The 19,913-nt window shown below is 48.9% G+C and overlaps 1 protein-coding gene across 7 annotated transcripts in view; it reads left to right on the top strand.

The window, feature by feature from the left end:
• The window catches only part of znf536 (zinc finger protein 536), a 167,881-nt gene that overhangs the window by 14,195 nt on the left and 133,773 nt on the right, over positions 1-19,913 (top strand). For 3 of the 7 annotated variants that reach the window (XM_040012051.1, XM_040012044.1, XM_040012045.1), the window contains exon 1: positions 2,023-3,132. The exons of the other annotated variants lie outside the window; for them this stretch is intronic. The gene's annotated coding sequence lies outside the window, so the exon portion shown is untranslated. Of the gene's footprint in view, positions 1-2,022; positions 3,133-19,913 lie in introns of those variants that run through there. 7 annotated transcript variants of the gene reach the window in all.

Below are 19,913 nucleotides of genomic sequence, written 5' to 3'. Positions count from 1 at the left end.
CTGAGCAAAACCTGGTTACAGTGAAAATACGATTAACGTAAAAACATCCACCTTTTGCAGATTCTTGTTTTGGGGCTTGCTTTGCTTTGACAGCGTCGTGGGTGGATTGTCCTGCGTGTGGTTTCGAGCATCCATGAGCACTGGATGGCTTTTAGAGCTGAAAGTGCTGATTGTCAGACTGCCGACCCCACTGTGGACGTCTGGTTTTTGCCTTTGCGTGTCTTTTCTTTGCTAGCAGAAAAAAAAGATGAGAGTAAACACGTGTCTCACCGTTGCATGTATATCACGGGACTGATGATAAGGACACCGGCAGCTTTGATGAAATGTTGTTATTTTGTGCTTCTGGGATGTAAACAGCTGGCTGATGAGGGCGTGCCGCAGGGCTCCATCCTGGGACCACTCTTTCATTTAAAATACAGAGAGTTTTGGTGGTAGTGATGTTGACTATAATCAGCTTTTAAACCCTCTGCAGTTTGTTCTGTATGCTAATAAAAGTAAAGTAATTAACACCACTGAATCTCTCACACTGAATCGGTACCTCAGTACAAATACTTGGGCTGTTATTTAATATCTGACCCTCTTTTATGTCTCACATTAAGAAACACCTTCAGAGAAAACTCAAGTTCAAGCTGGATTTTTCTTTTGATTGAGGTCAGAGACGTCCTGCTTTCACTCTCTGTCAGTGTTGGATTATTGTGATATTTATGCATTTGCTGCATACTGTCTATTGTGGACGACTGAGAGTCATCACCAGCACTGAAGCTTGTACTCACCCTGCCAGATTATATACCGCAGCTAAATCAGTGATTTGATCTGCTTTGTCCTTCCACACTGTGATATTCTTATTTACAGAGATATTCTGGGTCTCACTAACTGACCTACATCCAACAGAAAACTGTCCCAGCACTGTTTCTTATTTCCAGCTGTCCCTGGATCTATTTCTGATTTTATTGACTAATTTTTTATTATTATTATTATGTAAATTTGTCGCTCCAAAAAAATCAACAAAATCTTAGTTCTTCACCTTACATGAAGTTTAGGTGGTTTTCAGTCATCATGTGAGACAGTCCGACATTCCTGTCATCACAGTGTAAATGTTTCCTGATTTCGGATGCTTTTGTATTTTCCTCCTTAGCTAATGTAGATTTTTGTTCGTGTGTTTATTATGTTTTGCTCTAATTAATATTATTATTATTTTTATTTTTTAACCTCTGGAGTTTTTAGCAAATTTAAGATAAAAATATAATTAATAAAATACTTTTGTTTGCCATTTTTTATTAGATAAACTGATTAAATAATGGGAAATATTTTAAATTCGTCTGACTAATTTATTTTAAAACCATCGTAGTGATTTTCGGTTTAATTGTCCGGCGTGCACAGGCCAGCGTGTCGGTGTGTGTCGCACACGTGCACGCGCTGACAGTCCACCTGCACGCGTGTTTCTCGCGCTTCCACGTCGCCGTGCGTCGCGGAGAACAACACGAGTTTTGCGCATTGTTGTAAATTTGCATGCTCAAGTCCATATGGCCACTTCCTTTGGACCTGCTTTCCCAGCGCCGAAGGATTGTCAGGCCTGTCAGCCGATAAAGAATCACTTGACTTGCTATAACAAGTTCAAAAGGAGCTGATGACGCGCTGTTGATCCATGGAGAATCGGTAAAAGAAACACCCCTACTGCTCGCTGCTATCACTCCCATAGAGATAGCCCTGTTATTGATGGGGAATGCTTATGCTAATTTCTTGGGGGGAGGAGGAGGAAAAGTTTTTTATTATTATGTTGGAAAATGCTCAAGAAAAACGAAGAAAAGAAAGTGAATTCCATGGGAGCATTTAGGAGCAGCATGGGAATCAGATTTTCATAGCGCATAATGAGGCAGCGAGCTGGTCCACTAATGTGTCACAGAGCTGCAAATATCTTTTAAAAGCAGGCTGCTGGCGGCCAGGGGCTGGCACGGGATGTTACAGCCTCTCTCGTTTGCCCCGTGGTTGGGATGAAAGCTGCTCGCCGCAGCTGCGTGTAGATTTCACGCGGTGAAAGTTGTCTGCGTGGAATTCAGAGAAGACGTAGAGGTGTTTGACTCCTGCGCGCTGTCACACTGACCGCTTCCATGTTCCTCGGCGTGACACAAGCAGCACGCAGAGGGGAGAAGATCACGAGAGCAGTGGCTGGGAGCTGGGAGGGGGGCTCTTCTGAATATGACCCCCAGATACCCCGCTGTGGGCCCACGTCCGGTTCCGCGGACATCTGATAGCATCTCAGGCGCTGACATTAATGCCTCTCTCGGTTCGACATTTTGAATAATCGAGGCTGTCTGCCGTCATCCCGCCACTAGCTGTCAGCAGCACCGCCTGCCTGTCTGTCTGTCCGTCCGTCTTATCGTGCTCTTACATTGTAGAAAACAAGCTGTCCGTACAAGAGAGCACTTGATACTTTTTTATTATTACCAAACCGTTCCCATAATTACCCCATAATCATTATATAATCCTTTAACAAAGCCTCCATTGAAGCCCTGTCTTTTGTCAAGGCTGGGACACTGAATCTATAATTGCATTATTCAGTCTCTTCCACCCCCCTATAGAAGCATAATATATCCAAAGCACCGCGCACAGGCAGCCTGTAGTTGCAGTCGAGCCAGTGCGCGACGTCTTTCTGTCATGTGTGCTTTTTTTTCTTTACGCATCGCGTAAAAAAAGTTGTGCCAACTCGAAGTTGAGGTCTCCTGTTGGAAATCTCCCCTCCTCAAAGAAAACTCTTTTTTCTTTTTTCACTCCGGGCAGGGATCGCTTCCACGGAGCCGTGCGCGGAGAGCCATCCGTTGCAGTCGCGTTATCGATCTGTCATATTCTCTAATAATTCTCTTCTCTCGCGCGTTCAGGCACAAATAATAAAGCGTTAAAACATCGGCGCGAGTCCCCGAGGAGCGGCTTTGCGTGTGTGCGCGGGGATTGGCAGCACAACGAGGCTTATTTACATTAAATACGCCACAAGGTTACAGCGCAGATAGATGAGCGTCATTTTTAGCACTCGTTACTCGTGTTAAGCGGCGCTCAGGACGCAGAGCAGGAAACACTCGTTTATCCCGGACTTTCTGCGGCGAGGAGCGGAGGAGAGGACCGCGCGGCTCACCCAAGGTAAGCGATCCGACTTTTGGGAGCGGGGAGTGGGGACCCGCCGGGCTCAGTGCCGGAGAGCAGCCCGGGATTCAAACGTGTTTGTGGGACTTGAAGGTCAGAAACTCTCGGAGGTGGGCGCGAGGCGCTCTTCCTCCTGCCGGGGGAGAGGCGCCGAGGAGCGGATTATGGGCGCGATCACCGCCGGGCTCGGCAGCTGCGACGCCGGAGCGGAGCGGCTCTTTACCGCGACGCTCACCGGGCGGGGAGGAGGGGGGCGGTCGGGCTGCTGGCCGGCGGCTCGGGGCGGCAGGACCGGCTCATACCGGCGCATCTGACGGGAAAGTGTCCGCAGGGAGGACCGAGCAGAACTCGTCAGAGGTGAGAGGAGCCGGGCTGGGCCGAGTCACCCCCCCGCACCCCCATGATTAGAAAAATCACAGCAATTATCGGAGCACCAGCACAGACTCTAACCCGCGGCGGGTTTCTGCTCCGGAGCCCCGCGTGTGCGTAAAGTGCGCGCGGCGGCGGAACCCGCAACTTTGCTCCGGCTCCGAGGCTGGGGGGAGTGGGGGGGTGCAAAGTTCCGGAGACCTGCCATTTTGTGCCGAGGTCGGCTTTGACCGACGGGGCACGTGCGTGATTGCGCACGGTCGCGCGCTGACATGGACATTTTTGGGAGCCGCTGTCACTGCGGTGTGTGTGTGTTTGGGGGGGGGGGGGGGGGGGGGTTGTTACACACAGCTTCTCCTTTAAAAATCATCAGTTTTTAGGATACCTGTTGGGGGGGGGGGGGGGTTCTCAGAGGTCCAGTTGACCCCTGAGCGTTTTGACAGGGCTGTGCACCCCTCTGTCTGAAAATAGTCGCTGTTCTCTGACCTTTGCTGAAGTTGACGCAGAAACAGAAAGTTGCTTCTTCCTCGGATCGATTTGAGAAGAGCTGAGATGCTGTCATTGTGTGAGGTACCTCAGGGCGGATATTATGACTGAACCGTCTGGGCGTAAACCCCTTTAGTCAGCTCCTCTCTGTCCCTCGCAAACATCACACGGACGAGTGTGTTTGGCCGTGCAGCTCCACATGTTGTCATTCTTTCTGCGTGAAATATTTGGGAAGACTCTGAGAAAAGGCCTCGCTCTGCAGGTCGGCCTGTCGGAGGAATTCCTGTGTGTGTCAGGCCTCGGTGGACTGTCAGTAATTTCTTTCATGTTCGTTTAGCTTTATAAAATAAAAATCATATAGGTTTCAGCCTCACATACCACTTGCTGATTAATTATCCAATTAATTCAAAGTGTTGTTGTCATTAAAAATAAGAATTCTCATGAAATATGCAAACATTATTTATCTTCACTTCACGGCAAATCACAGAGATTAATTCCTGTTTATGGGTGAGATGTTTAGTGTGAGATTTATTAAAGCAGAAACACACACACACAGATCTGACATTTTCCTGTGCTGCAACTTTCTGACCGATCGAGCTCGAAATGTGTCGTCGCCGGCCTCGCGTTAGTCGCTTCCCACCTGTGTCCATGTCAGCGTTGCGGAGGGGGGCCACGGGCCGTGACCGACAGCGGCGATACGCATCTCTCAGCCGCAAACGAGTGAGAAGGAAGTGATGAGACAGACGCAGGGGGAGAGGCAGAGAGGGGGAGCACGGCAAAGGATGGGATCCAATCCGTCCTCTCAGCTGCTTGTCAATCAGTCGGTCCCGCGGCTGAGGAGACCCACTAGGCAGCAGCCGCTGTTGTCAGGCCGACACTCGCCAAATTATTTGACGTGCACACAATCGGACTTGTGGGAAAGCAAAGAAAAAAACACACACAGTGAAAATCAGAGACACCCGAGCGCCATGACAGGAACACACAAAACCACATGCATTACATAACGCAGCAGTCCTCAGGACGTCTGCGCAGGCGGTCGGACAGACTCGAGCGAGCCGCAGCTCCCAGCAGCCGCCTGCCTCGGGTAATTATGGGAGAGGGCTCCGGTGGTGGGCAGGTGGGATGGGGCCAGGTGCCGTCAGCAGCCACACGTTAATTCATATGTGTAGCCCGCCCCCCAGACACCCCTGCCACCCTGTTCCTGTGTGGTACCTACAGGGCAAGGCTGAGATACTGACATCGTCCTCACTCTACTAACAAGGAGCGTGAGTGTGTGTGTGAGTGTGTGTGTGTGTGTGAGTGTGTGTGTGAGTGTGTGTGTGTGTGTGTGAGTGTGTGTGTGTGTGAGTGTGTGTGTGTGTGTGTGTGTGTGTGTGAGTGTGTGTGAGTGTGTGTGTGTGTGAAACACAGGCCGTGCTTCCGTGACCTTGATTTTCAGAGTTCAAGCTAGAGAAGAAGATGTTATTGATGCTGATCTGACACACACACACACACACACACACTCACACACACACTCACACACACACTCACACACACTCACACACACACACACACACAATCAAATCTGGGATGTGAGCGACAGAAATGTTTTTTTTTTCTTGTTTTTTTTTGTGAAATGAATTTTTCACTCAAACTTTTATCGGGAGCAGGAATTCTGAGTTTTCCCCCTGTGAGAAAAATTGGAGGATGTAGGAAGGCGTTTGACCTGTTTCTCATAATTTAGCATTTTTTAGGATCTCATTGTGTTGATGGAATTTGTAAATAAGTAAACCTTTGAAACTGCGATGATTCCACGTATTTTAATGTAAAGCACATATTTGTCTGTGTGCATGGGGGGGGGGGGGGGATAATAGCAGCTCTGCGTCTTCTCTGTAAATTAACGGCAGTTTGAAAAATGAGCAGGAAATAAATTTGCTCTGAAATGTGAGTGAAGGATCGGTGTGCAGCTTTCCCGTGTTTGCCCCGAGAGCTCGATAAGAGTCGGGAGGTTGAGAGCTGGAGGAGCAGCGGTGCGGGGGTGGGTTAGAGGGGGGTAATCATGGCCGTCAGTTTGATCTAAGAATAAAGAGTGTGGGGCAGATGAGGCGCTGACAGACAGGCTCGACTCAGTCCTCTCATGCCGGGGTGCCATCGCAAGGAGCGTCTGCCTGTCTGGGCGGCCGAGGGGTGGGGTGTGGGGGGGGGGTGTTTTTGTACTTCAGATCTGGAGACCCGCCTGCTCGCAGGTCGCTCAGAACCCAGGTGCTGCTGCGGCCTCGTCCTCCATCAGCAGCAGGAATGTGGTGAAAAACTGGAACGCGTAGCCGTGAGATTCCTCTTTGTTTGCCGCGGCTCCCCGCTGAGCCCCCCACCCCCGCCCCCGGCGTTATTAGGGTTTTACAGAGTTTGGCTCCACTTTGGTATTATTTCTTTCTCCCTCAAAGTTCGTTAGCATTTTGGATTTAAGAATGCGGCGCGCGACGCCAGGGCTGTTTTCCCGTTTGATGTGTCGAACGGCACTGTGTTTTCAGCCGTGTCATTTCCACAGACAACAGCTTAACACAAACCGGCACGCACGCATCAATCACAGGTCCTGAAGCAGAGAATTGTTCCTGCTTAGCATTCAGCCGCGCTCGGCTAAGACGGTGGTAAATACCTCCACGAGATGGAAGGTTAGACCCACTTCACACACCGGCTCTGACTGCGAGGCGCATGTCATGTCTGCTCTTTAGCTGCTGTGCGTCGTGGATGTGACCTCTGTAAACTTCCAGACCTCGGCTAATGAGCACGCCAAAGTAGCACAAGATGGAGGGAGAGAGAGAAGGAGGGAGTGAGGACTCCTGCACCTTTAATTATGATCAAGAGGTTTTCACCAAAGGACGGAGGCGTTCCAGTTCTGTTGCACTCGTAAATCTGGCCCCGGATGCCGTATATTGTGTCGAACGATTACTGTACACCATTATGGTGCATATTCGACTGCCTCTCCAGCACCTGATTTGCATAATTGGATCTTTAATGAAACTTGCCTTGTGGAACAAAAAATACAAAAAGAAAGATGAAAAAAAGTATGTGTGTGTGGGGTGGGGGGTACACACACAAACCAGCCCCCCCCCCCCCCCCCAATGTTTGTGGTGAAATAAAGAGTTTTCAGGAGGTGATGAACAGGAGGAAGAGGCAGCGAGTGACCGTCTGCGTCCCGGGCGCTCGCACATCAGCGGCACGGCTACAAATCGGATGAGAAGTGGCTGTGAAAGCTGCACATTCCCAGCCAGGTCTCGCGGGTTAAGACTACAATAGCGGGATATTCTGTGGCCCGGGGGGGATTTCAGCTCCTCTGCTGTCGACACTCGTTGCACCAACTTGTTACTCAGGGAAGATGGCTCTTTTGTAGGAGAGCCGATTCCACGCTCGCCTGCTGGAATTCCTCTGTTGCAAATATTTTGACAAAGACTAATCAGCAGCCGTTGTTTTTTTATTCTCCTTTTTTTTGGGGGGGGTGCTGAGCTCCCTGCATCCTCCCGTCGGCCTTCTAGGCATGAAGGTTCAAATCCCACTGCTGCCTTTGCGACGGCGTGCGTCGCCCAAAACTGAGATTAAAAATAGAAATTCACGTTTTCACGAGTGTGTCATGAAAGAGAGGTGCTCTCTTATTTCTGCTCTGAGAGCGCCTCCACTCCAGAGCGGGACAGCTAATCGAGTGCTGGTGTCAAAAAACAGCCAAACGGCGGCGGTTTCTCCCTCGCTCTCCGTGTGAATGTGTTTCCACTCGACGTCTGTGGGAGTGGATCATGTGTCAGAGCAGTTTACAGGTGATTTGCAGGGCAGCGGCTCTACAGAGAGGTGCGTGGAAGGCGGGCAGGGTTCAAGTACCTCGGAGGCTCTGATCACGCCGAACGGAGCAATCCCAGCATCTGAGAGGACCCTTCAAACGCCTCCTTATCGCGCTCCTCGCCACAGCAGCCTCTATCATCTCTCTATCCAAATCATTTCCCCCTCCGTCATCATCATCTTTTATTTCGCTGCTTCCCATCCCTCCTGTCTCGCTGCCACACCGGACGCCGGTGCAGTCTCCTCCTCTTTAACAGATGTAGAAATCCTTTTTTTTTTACCCCGGCCTAATAACAAGATCAGAGTGGAAACTTCTTTACTTTCGGTCACAAGTCGGAATGAAAAACGACACACGTGATGACCTTTAATCACAATCAGATGTCTTTATTTTGTCCTGACAGGCTGTTTTTGACCGAGCGCAGCTCGTGAGACTGCTCAAGTTAAATGTGCAGCAGTGGGAGCGAACAGACAGGAGGGATGATGATGTGCTTAACGGTATCTGTGGGCTTCCTCCTGAACACGCTGCTGCACAGATCCTGCGAGCCCGTGCTGATAAATTCAGTTTGATAAAAGGCAGCGAAATGCCGGCCTGTCTGCACACCTCTCTCTGAGCGCCGGTGCGTTCGTCACAGCCGGTGGAAGTCAAGCAAAGGGTTTTAATGTCACATCAGGCTAAATTAAAGACTCAATCGAAGGCCGTGAGAGCTGCAAGTTTTTATTTGCAGTGACAGTGGTGTGCTTCAGCCGTGGCTGCTGCTGGAGATTACCAGGCCCCAGTCGATGCAGGCAGTCGTTTTACATTTTCTATTTGTCTTTTGGGAGTTTTGTGATTATTTGCTGCTCGTTTTTAGCCTCGATGCTCATTTTGTATCTGATGACTTTGAGCAGGGGGAGGGTGTGTGTGTGCGAGTGTGTGTGTGCGTGCGTGCACGCTCATTTTGAGTCTGGCATTATTTTTCTAATTTGCTATTATTATTAGTATTAATCAAGAGAAATTAGATATGTGCTGCATTAATCATCGACCGTCCTAATATAGCAAACTGAGGGAGCATTTAAGAAAAGGCTGCATTTAAAGCACGCAGCCACCCCCCTCGAGAAGCCCTTTAATACCACATCGCTGTTCTCCATTTATGCAAAAGTAAATAAGTAAACCCAAAAGGCAAATGAGCATTCCAGCTTTAAACACACAGCCTTCTGTAAACGCCTGGCGCAGCCGCGACCGCGTCTCCGAGCAAAGCTGCCGAGAGGCGAAGGATCCCCACTGAGCTTTTTTTAATTTGAAGCTAAATACAAATGCTACCTGTTTAGTTCTGCTTGTGTTTGAGGACAGGTTAGTCAGAAACAACTTCTTTCTAATTTTATGGGACATCTTTACTGTAAGCCTCGCTTAAATAGAAAACATTAGAACAGCTTCCAGACTGTGCAGGGCAATTAGGGAGGGGGTGAGGCGGGGGGTTCATCTTCTATTCATTTGATTTGTTCAGAGAGATTCCCCCAAAAATCTCTAAATAATAATCTGAGATGTTTCCACACAGTGAAGCAGGACCAGACAGGGCCGCGTCCACGAGCTTTTACTGTGGTGCCCCCCACCCCAGGCTTTGGGGAAATCAAACCCCCAACCACACATTCACAGGTTGAATGATAGCAGACCTGTGCACACTGTTATACTCTTTAACACAGTAATGTTGTTTCTTTGAGCTGCAGTGGTGCTGCAGAAAAGCTGAATGAATGCTCGCATTTTTAAGGAAGGCGCTGATATTTGAACACTGTCAGTGAAATTATCTATTTTTCATTTACTCCCACTTTAAGGAGAACACCATTTATTCTGGAAGCTTTTATTCTGAAAACAACAACAACCCAATTTCTGAAGCATCCTGTTATTGGTTTTTAATTGATTTCAAATGTGACACACTGCGGTATCTATCAGGATTTGACTTTAAACTTGAAGCTGAACTTTGTTTGTGTGAAACATTTAAGTTTCCTGCAGTGAGGTGACACACAGGTGTACCTGTCCTACTGACACTTCCTGTTTCAGTCCCAAAGCAGCCAATCAGCTGCGGATGGTAAACGTGATTTTAATGAAGTTCATACAGAATATTTGATCCTTTCTTTTCCCTTTTTTTCCGTCTGTGCACACAAACAATTCCACCTGCTGTTTTATTTAATTAGGTACAGCAAACGTTACCTCTGTGTGTGTGTGTGTGTGTGTGTGTGTGTGTGTGTGTGTGCGCACTCGTGGGGAGCTGTCAGTCTTTCATGAACTACTTTAAAAAGTGTTGTTCAAGGTGGGAACTAAATAGTGTTTATCTAGCACGTATCAGTGTTATTACTGGGGTCGGCTCTGTGATGTGCACGATTCCCCCGGCGACTCGCTCCTCGCTTTAAAATCTCTTTTTAAGTTGGGAGACGTTCCCGCCTCCACGCTAACACACACCCGAACAGGTCTCCCGCATTTTCTGACAGTTTCTCTCAAATCAGCGTTTTAATCTTCATCTTTGTAGTGGCCCACCCCGGCTCCCTTTCTTCCTCCTCCTCCTCAGCTTCCTTTTTCTCTTTGTCTTTTTTCTTATTGTTATTATTTTTTGCGCCCCGATTGTGTTTTTTGCGTTCCTCTCTTGTTGTGTCGTTAACAGGGAGAGTCGAGTGGAAGCGCTTCGAGTCAGGCTCGTTTGTCAGAAGCGAGCAGGGAGTCGGAGTAAACACGCAGAGCATTTGCATGCGTGGTGTGGCTGATGGGCTCAGAGGGTGAGAGACAGACTGTACCCTGCATGCCCGCACGTCAGCGGCTTCATGTGAGATCCACTGAAGCCAAACTGCGATTGGTCGGCCAGGCGGCTGGTTAAGATTCAGATATCGGGCGAGCGTGTCTTTTGTCCCGCCCCTCCCTGAGCCTGGTTCTGCAGGAGGGTTCTTCCTGTTAAAAGGGAGTTTTTCCTTCCCGCTGTCGCCAAGTGCTGCTCGTAGGATGTGATCTGATGGAATATAAATAACATTGAACTGAGCATCAGGATGAGTTCAAATGAGACATTGGTGGTTGCCAGCGAAGAAATGGATGTGCATGTTCCCCTCGCTGAGCGCCGCTTTTTCAGACTCCCCTTTCACACTGAAGCTCGTGGAGGACATCTTAAAGAGGCTCCATCATTTAAACACTCACTTCCTCCCTCCTCCCATCCAACTCGATGCTTCCACGCTCAAGGAAGTGCTTTGGCACAGAGGGAGAAATAAAGTCCACCTCAGATCTGCAGAGCAAACCTCTCCTGGTTGGCGATCGGCCCCCGAGGGCTCGTAGGCTGAGGCTACATCCCCATGAGAGGAGGAGGAAGGCTGAGAGCGAGGAAGGAGTGTGAACAAGAGTCGGCCTGACCTCGGGTCAGTGTGGGTGGGGTGGGGGGTGATGTTTACTGATATGAGCGAACGTGGTTACCTCCCTGCATCATGGAAGCTTCTTTACAAAATAAAAACTTCATGAAAAAATGTTGTGACTGAAGCGATCATGCTTTTTTAATAACAACTGGAAATCAGGCCATGAGTCTGAACTCTACAGACGTGCACAGCGGTCATGTAGGAGCCGTGATGCTGATAGGTTGTGTGTAAATCTGAGGTGTCGTCAGTTTCTGGCGGTGATCGTAGCTCCAGATTTACAGGCTGTGTGGCGTCGGAGCGAGGAGGGTCTGAGGAGGAAGCGGAAGACGTCTGAATTTATCTAAAAATTCTGTCCAGGATCGAAATGATGAAGCACAAAAAACGTGACGCGCTTCCTTTTTTCTGTGAATTTTGGAGGGCGGAGCTCTCCGTGAAGAGTCAGGGTGCAGGCGTCGCTCCCACTTAGCAGCCCTGACAGGTGATGTGAGCCCTCAGGTGTTTCAGCACGGCTTGCTGGCTGTACTGTACATACCTGTGTGTGTGTGTCAGGGACTGTTGGGAGGGGTGAGGTGTGTGTTTGGGGGGGGGTTGAATCAGCCATTACCAGCGTTCATGTGGAGCCCCGGCAGAGGTCAGTCTCCTCCTCGACACCCCTTTTTCATCCAATTTCTGAGGCTGCGGGCGGCCGCTCGCCGTGCTTTTGTTGCCGGAGGTAATCTGTGAAGTGATCTTAATTATGGAGGTTCGGCCTGTCCCCCCACCCCCACCACCTCTTCCTCCTCTCGCTGTCTCCTTCTTTTTCTCTCTTCCTCTCTGTACACGCTTTTAATCAAACAGCGTAGTTAGCTCGTAATGAGGGCGAAGGGAGCACGTGCGCTCCTGCTTACACATGCTGCGAGGCTTCGAGGAGAACGAGGAGGATGAGGAGGGTGAGGAAGGATGGGGAGGGGCGAGTTTCACTCACAGGTTTGCCTGGAAGATTTTTGCAAACGTCTCTAACTGAATGTGAACTGGTCTGAAGTCAGTGTGATAAATAAACAGCTGAAGTGTGAGAGAGATGCACTTTTGCCTGACTGCTGCGTGCTGATTGGTCTGATTTATTTTCCTGCTGAATTTGTATAATTTATTTTAACGTGTTGTGTTTTGTCACAAACGCCACAAACTCTTTTCAGCTTCTGTAAAAGTAAAGTCCGGACTGTGTGTGTGTTGAGCCCCCGGGGCTGAAGTGGGAGGGTGAGGGGTGAAGTCGGGGCAGTGGGGGTGTTAGTGGGGATCCGTTACATGTTAAACGGTCGAGGCATTGACGAGATGATCCGGCGAGGATTAGACCGACAATCCTGATGGACGCTGAAAAGGTGACCACATGAGGAGGGGCGTGTGTGTGTTAGTTTGTGTGTGTGTGCATGAGATCGCGTGCACCCCTCACACAGGGTCCTGGGAGCCATTTCCAGGTCAGAGTGAGGTCAAAGGGCGGCTGAATGACAGATCAGACGTTGTCGAGTGTGATGATGTCACTTCTTCCTCACGTTTTTTTACTGCTTTGCAAACATTAATGAGGTTTCTGACCTTTTCTGTGACGTCGCCCGTCGTGCGATCGGCAGCTCGTCTCCTCTGAGCTTCGGTGGTTTTTTTCTCGTGTTCAGACTGAAGCAGATCGCCGACCTCGCACGTCGACCTGTTCGGTACGTGGCGCGTCGAGCTCTGCAGATCCGGCAGACTGAACGTCTGAAGCATCGACGTTTCTGGAAAATCAATTCCATTTGAACGAATAATTTTTTTCCTGGATTTTCCCAACGAATCATGAGAAATGTAATGATTTGTATTTATCTTCATTTACTCTCTGTTTAAGTCAGTGCAGGGTCAAAGGTCGCGTCTTTACGGAGCAGTGTTAATAAATGTTTTGCTGATGGTGGGTGACGGAAGGAGGATGCAGGCCGAGCTCGCTGTGCGCTCGGACTCGGAGCTTCATACGTCCAGCTGTCATTCCGCAGCTTTGCGTGTGGTGATGTCACAGCGAGCGGACGAATACCCCGCCCTGCAGGTCAGGGCAGCCATGTTCAGATCAAAGTCTGTATATAAAAGATGGTGGTGGCCAACATGATGATTTTGGATCCTCTATGTTGGTTCTCTGGAGTGACACAGAGGCATCAGAGTGTGTGTTTGTGTGTGTCTGTGTGTGTGTTACAGTGAGGCTGCTAATTCCTTCAGGGTCAGGAGGCGGGGCTAGGGTTAAACGCTGTGGTGGGGAGGTCAGCGGTGATTAGCTGCCATCTGAACTAACGGCCGGATGCTGAAGAAGAAGGAGTGGGAGGGGCCAGCAGTGTGCTCGCCCCACCCCCTCCCCCCTTGTCCTTATATTATTAAAGGTTGCCTCCATGCTTAAGTAAGGCGAGGCAGATGGGCCTTTTCATAAATCATGCTTATAAGATGATTACAGGCGTCGCCGCCCAGCATTCTCTCCCCTTCGCCCTCACTACAGTAGCGCTCAGAGTTTTCCTCAAGGCCGGCTAATCTCGGCGTGTTTTTAAACCCACAGAGCCGAAGCTGAAGTCTGATTATTTTACTGACCCGGGGAGAGAAAGGAGACACCGAGAGCAACAAAGAAGGGGAGAAAAATGCAAAAGATAAGAGCGAGTGCCGCCTCCTCTCCCACTTGTTCTGCTCCCGAGCTCAGAAAGTTGCTCAGGAACAGGATGTTCGATATATAGCACTGCGTGTGTGTGTGTGCTGTTCCTTGATGTATGCGCCGTGTCAGGCAGTCATTGTCTCCTGGGTAAAGAATGATAGTTCAAATACCTAGCATCTCTCCCCTGGTGCTCCAAACGCTCGCCTTTGAAGTTTTTATAATCCATCTGTCATCTGCGAGCAGGGAGGGCACATGTTCTGTACCACTCAATTACCAAATTCTCTTTTTGCCAACTACAATGAAACAGGAAGCAAATAATATGGGCGACCCTGAAAAAAAGCGAGAGGGGGGAGGAGAGGGGGTGAATGGAGAGAGAGAGAAAGAGGGAGGAATTGCTTGAAAATCCTGCGTTCCTGACTTTCTCACGCACTTGATTGTGTCCCCTCGCTGCCTCTCATAACAGGAGAACAAAGCCTGTTTGTTGTGGGTGGAATGCCTAAAATGCTTCCTACTGTTACAATTATGAAGAATTTGATTGAATGTGTATTGTTTCAAGGGCTTGGTGATTTTGATCATTTTTTTAAGTGCCTTAGATTGTTACTCGGCTTCCCCACCCCCCCATGAGAAATAATAAGCAGTCACCTAATCAGATTCCATTTGATATAAACATTTCATTTGTTATAAGGCCGGTCAATGTCGCGCGTGTTTTCCGCGATGCATTATTCATCGCGCACGCTCCGAGATGCGTTCTGAATGGCTTTTCTGTCAGCGACTGGATGGAGTATCTAATGAAGTTTGCCGCACTTCTTGGTGTTAAAATCGTCTTTAATTGGTGAGCGCTTTGTTGTGCGTCGCTTTAAAGCCGTGCTGAGGAAAACTTCAGATGACTGCGTGGAAAATAACAACAGCGGCGGCTGCAAATTATGGCTCGGAAACATATTTCATTTACATACGCCGCAGGCCGCTTTTAAGGCGTCTACCTTTTAATTCTTTTTCATATTTAACACTCGATACAAAACAATAAGAAAGCCTCAGATCTGCGTGTCTGGTTCCTCGTTTACATCCGAGCCCCCCACCCCGTCCCTCGGCGTCCTCACCGGGAGGAAGATGAAAAGATTGTTTTGAGAAGCTCCAAAGGAAATTTGACGTTCTTTGGTTGCTTCTGAAACTTCCAATATTCTGCCGTAATTGTTTCGTGCACGTTATATATCTTCGTTTGGGGTGGGGGGGCTGGGGGGAGATGAGGAACGCGTCGGCCTCTTTCTTCCCAAATAAAAGGCAGCAGAACCCATCTGGTTGGGTGATCCACTGCTGGCCCTCTCGCGCTCATCGCTGAAATAATACTCCCTCTAATGACTCCCGCATATTCTGAAATCTCCCTTTTGAAATTGGTCTTGGCAGATTATTTGCAGGTACTTGAGTTGCATCTGTTTGCAATTTTGCAAATGTGGAAGACTTTAATGCCGGGCAGGGCGGCGAGCAGAGAAGAGGCTATTTTAATCCCTGGGATAACACTGGCTGTCGGCGTGAGGGGGCCCGGGCGAATGTCGGGACAGTACCTGCACGTATACCGGCGCTGACCCCACCCCCCCGATCCCATCCATCCATCTGTACCGCGTGGATGCTGGGGGTGAAAGCAGGAGGCCATCACGTACCCTCAGAAACAAAGGGCTCCTGTCCCTGCAGCCAGCAGCAGATTCAGTAACAGGTTCGATTTCCAGAAGATGGAAATTTATGTAAATGTTATGATGCGCTGTGACAGCGGGTTGTCACCCGGGTCGCCCAGTTAGAGTGAAAGAAGCAGTCCAGTCCGTTAGACAGGAGGCTCTGGGTTCAGACCTTCCTAGGCTTCCTTGGTTTTCAAAATAAAAGAATAAAAGAATAAAAGAACCCCTGTTTGAAGCTGAAAAGTCACTCGTGGTCTTTTATTTGGATCACGTTTAATTTTCAGCCTTTGTCCGACCACGAGCTCGTGGCGGACACTCGGCATCAACGAGCGAAGAGCAGGAGCGCTGCGGGTTTCGAGCTCGTCCAGGTGCCGGGGCTGGCACCGTGGATACGCAGGCGTACCTGCACAGAGTCGCCCGGACGCGAGCTGCGTCGGCGTGCCCTGATGAGCCGCGCGCTGCATTCAGTCACCTACGACACGAATAACTGAGCGGAGGCCGTCGGTTATTTATGTTGTCCAGATAAAGTGCAGTGATTAGCGAGGCTAAACCAAAGCTGAAATGATTGTGACTTCAGTCCCTATTATTTCTACCATGTGGCGAGCAGCTGACCAGCTTAAGCCTCCCCCTCGCACCCCCGCCCCCTCCCTCTTTTAAAGCTGTAATAAGGTGCCCTATTGTCCGATGGCAGGGAGAAGCGGGGCCGCGGCCGGGCCCACCCAGCTGACTGTAATTTCATAGGTGGTTACAATTACATTAATTACATATTTCATCAACAGTGTTTATCCAGCCGCGCGGTGAATGAAGAGGCCAAACTTTTAACTTTTGTTTTTGCATTTCTTGTTTCCCCCCTTTCTCCTTCCTCCTCCTCCTCCTCCTCCATTTTTTTTTTTGTGGTTGTTTTATTAGGAGCGAGGGGAGGGGAGGTGCCAGAGGAGGAATTATGCTGAAAGTGTATGCCTTGCAACTTTTCCCCTCCCTGTTGGAAATGTTTATTTGAACAGTAAGCTCATGATTTGAATATTTGTAATCCATGCTTAAATTTACAGGCCAGATGAACTTTTTGGCACAGAATGGCAACCATAAGTAGGATTTTGAGAAAAGCTTTACAAAATTTTAAGCCATGTGCAAGGCTTATATAATTTAGAAGGGGGGGAAATATGCACAAATAAAACAGGCTCTGTCTTATTTACTTTACACTCGCAGAAAAAAATGCATCATATGGCCTCTGACGTACGGACGTATACGTGCGGATGTACGCGGAGTTGTGTCTTTGCAGGAGACTCAGCTGCTTGTGAGTCTGTGCGGGAATAACGTCCACCCCGGTGTCGGCGGGTGCCACCCATCGTGGAGGGGGAGGGGGGAGAGCGGGGTCAGCGAGGCAGGCGGGAGGAAAAGGAAGACTTTCTTAAATGATGCTAATCAGTCCGGAGGGGCCTGGCCCTCTCTGCCTCATCAGGCTGCTGTAATTCAGATGTGCCGAGAACCTGGAATTAAACGTGTCACTGTGAGGCGCACGTGTGTGTGCGTGTGTGTGTGTGTGTGTGTGTGTGTGAGGGGTGTTTAGGGGTTAAGTAGAACCAAATTAGTCGATGGGAGCACTAACAGCAGCGGGAGCTTTCTGTGTGGCTACTTCTTGGTGAATGTCAAGATGATTTAGCTGCTCTTCTGCTCGCCGTCTGTCTCTGAGCGCCGCTCCTCCAATCACGGCTCCGGGCTGTCTGTTTGTGGCCCTCCATGCAACAAATGAATATTAAATCTACGCTGGGCATTTTCGCACAATGGCAGGAGGTTACGCTTTGAAATATGAGAACGGTTAGAGCCAGAAATCCTGCGAGGTAACATCACCAAAGTCTCACAGGAAGTTTAACATCTATAAAGTGTGTGTGGGGGGGCTCCTGACCGCTGGAGCCAGCATATGCGCTGTAATATATTTTAATCACTGTGGAGGACGCATAAATTAGGCTTCCTTTATTCGATAAAAGCTGTAAATAAAAGCCTGTTTGCTGATAAAATTAAAACTCTCTGAAGGAAAATGAGAATATTTGCACAATAATGAAATGAGGAGTGGAGAGGTCACAGGAAAACACTCGTGCTTTACTTTCTTTGCTGCTTCCTGTGAAAAGTCTAAAACATCACGTTGATGTGTGAACAGATTCTGGTCTGAACATATTTGTTTAGGGTTTCTGTGCTCTTCATACTGAATATCTTCTCTCTGTGTGTGGCTGAATGTGGCTCACTGCGATCTTTCATTTGTGCTCTACAACATTTCATGCTTCGTGTCATTCAGCGTCATCACCGGCTGTACCTAATGTTCAGGTTTTATTCATGTGGACCTGCTAAGCTGTCGCTGGGCTCCTGTTTCTGGTAGAGCCGGTGCTGCGTGCAGGTGAGGTGGCGGCGCTGCGGCTGTGCCGACACGCACGCACAAAATGCTGCGTGTGTTTGTAGTGCTTACAGTGCTTATCGACATTATTCATGCTCGTTTTTACAGCACGGGAAATTTCACGGAAAAATCACAGCTTCTTTATGTTCAAATGAAAAATAAATACATAATTAAAAATAATGCCAATTTATATTATTTATGTAAAGAGCAGTAAATAAATAAAAGGTTCCTAGTGATCAGTGTCTGCTGAGAGCGTCTCAGTGAGGCGAGTGTGAAGAAGGAAAACGTAGCGGTCGCTGTGAATCAGAGCCGGTTTGAGAGTAAAATGAGAGAGGTTAGTGTTGATGAGTGTTTCCTGTGAGCTCACAGTGAAGAGTGTGTGTGTGTGTGTGTGTGTGTGTGTGTGTGAGTGTGTGTGTGTGCGCGCGCGGGGACACCAGTTGGGCTAACAGCTGAATCATGGCTCAGCCGCTGCCCCTCGTAGTCCTTGGCAGTTAGCGGTGTGAAAAAGCCTTCTCTTTGAGGGCATTATATAGATTAATGTGCTGCGCCTCGGGCACACACACACTCACACACACACTCACACACACTCACACACACACACACACACACACACACACACACACCTCGCCAGGGAGGGATACTGACTCAGTGTGTGTGTGCAGCATTGGATTGTTGAGTTTACTAAGTGTGTGTGGATGTGACGGGAACTGTGTGTGTGTGTGTGTGTGTGTGTGTGTGTGTGTGTGTGCGTGTGTGTGTGTGTGTGTGTGTGTGTGTGTGTGTGTGTGTGTGTTGGGGGGGTGAGTAAGCTGAGAGAGAAGCTCGCCTGGTTGATTTTTGAATTATTTTTTTTATAAATCACTTATATATTAAAATTTGTTTTTAAGGTGGAAATGTTGTTTAGCGATTTGTTTTTAAGGTGGAAATGTTGTTTAGTGATTTATTCTTAAGGTGGAAATGCAGTTTAGCGATTTGTCTTTAAGGTGGAGATGTTGTTTAGCGATTTGTTTTTAAGGTGGAAATGCATTTCAGGGACGACACAAAGATATCGTTCCTGCTTTTCTACGCTGAACTTTTTCACCTCATGTGAGGCTTTAAGTTTATGCAGGGTGTTGGTGGGGGGGTCGTGTAGGGACGGCTTTCTCTGAAGGTATTTTTATGTGGATTAAGGGGTGTTTATGAGGACTGGCTGACCACAAAAGGGGGAGGGGGGTGTTTCTCCTCACTCTCTCTGTTTTACCCCCCCCCCCCTGTTTTCCCCTTTCTAGCTGAATTAGCTGTGAGTTTAGCGGAGTGCGATCAGGGTGTAGCTGAGCTGATTCACACACACACACGGCTGCTGGAAGCAAACGCAGATGGAAAAGTACAACAGTGTTCCAGCTGAAGTTACAGCTTGTCGGGGTAAACAGGACACTTCAACTTTTAAAGGCCTTGCTTGCCCCCTTTTCTCATCTCGCTGGAAACTGCGGTGAAATTTATCTTATCAGGATTTAACGCGTTCCAGCCCAGATCAGTCAATCTGTGGGTGTTTCTATGACAGCCAACCGTGCGTGCGCCACGTACATACGTGTGCACGTGGAGCCGGAGCGTGTGCCGGTATCTGCAGCCGGTGGTCTAAATAACCTACTTTTGTCTGACAGCGGCGCGGAGACACGGAGGTGCACATATGCAGAAAGCTATTTGGAAAGGCCTCCTCGTAGCTGTCAGCTTTTATTATGCGCTGAGGTGTCATGTTTGTTAGGAAGCTGAGTGCAGATGGCAGAGTGGAAGAAATGGATCACTAATTTTAACAATGATTAATGAACAGAGATGGAAAATGAATTACATCGGACTATTGGAGGCAAGGAATATTTTCTCTGAAAATGTTAACTTCGGCTGCCAGGCAGCCGGCCGTGCTGTGGGTGTTATTGAGGAGGGGGAGGGTGCATGTGTGTGTGTGTGCATGTGTGTGTGCATGTGTGTGTGCGTGCGTGCGTGTGTGCGCTCTAAGGTGCAATTTTTCCCCTGCATCTTTTGTAGAATCAACACTTCACTGCTCTTGCCTATTACTTTAGTGCTCGCCTGCTTAAAC

The sequence above is a fragment of the Simochromis diagramma genome, unplaced genomic scaffold, assembly GCF_900408965.1.
Source record: "Simochromis diagramma unplaced genomic scaffold, fSimDia1.1 OVJJ01000603.1, whole genome shotgun sequence".
Taxonomy (NCBI): domain Eukaryota; kingdom Metazoa; phylum Chordata; class Actinopteri; order Cichliformes; family Cichlidae; genus Simochromis; species Simochromis diagramma.
This window is presented reverse-complemented; position numbering and strand designations above follow the sequence as displayed.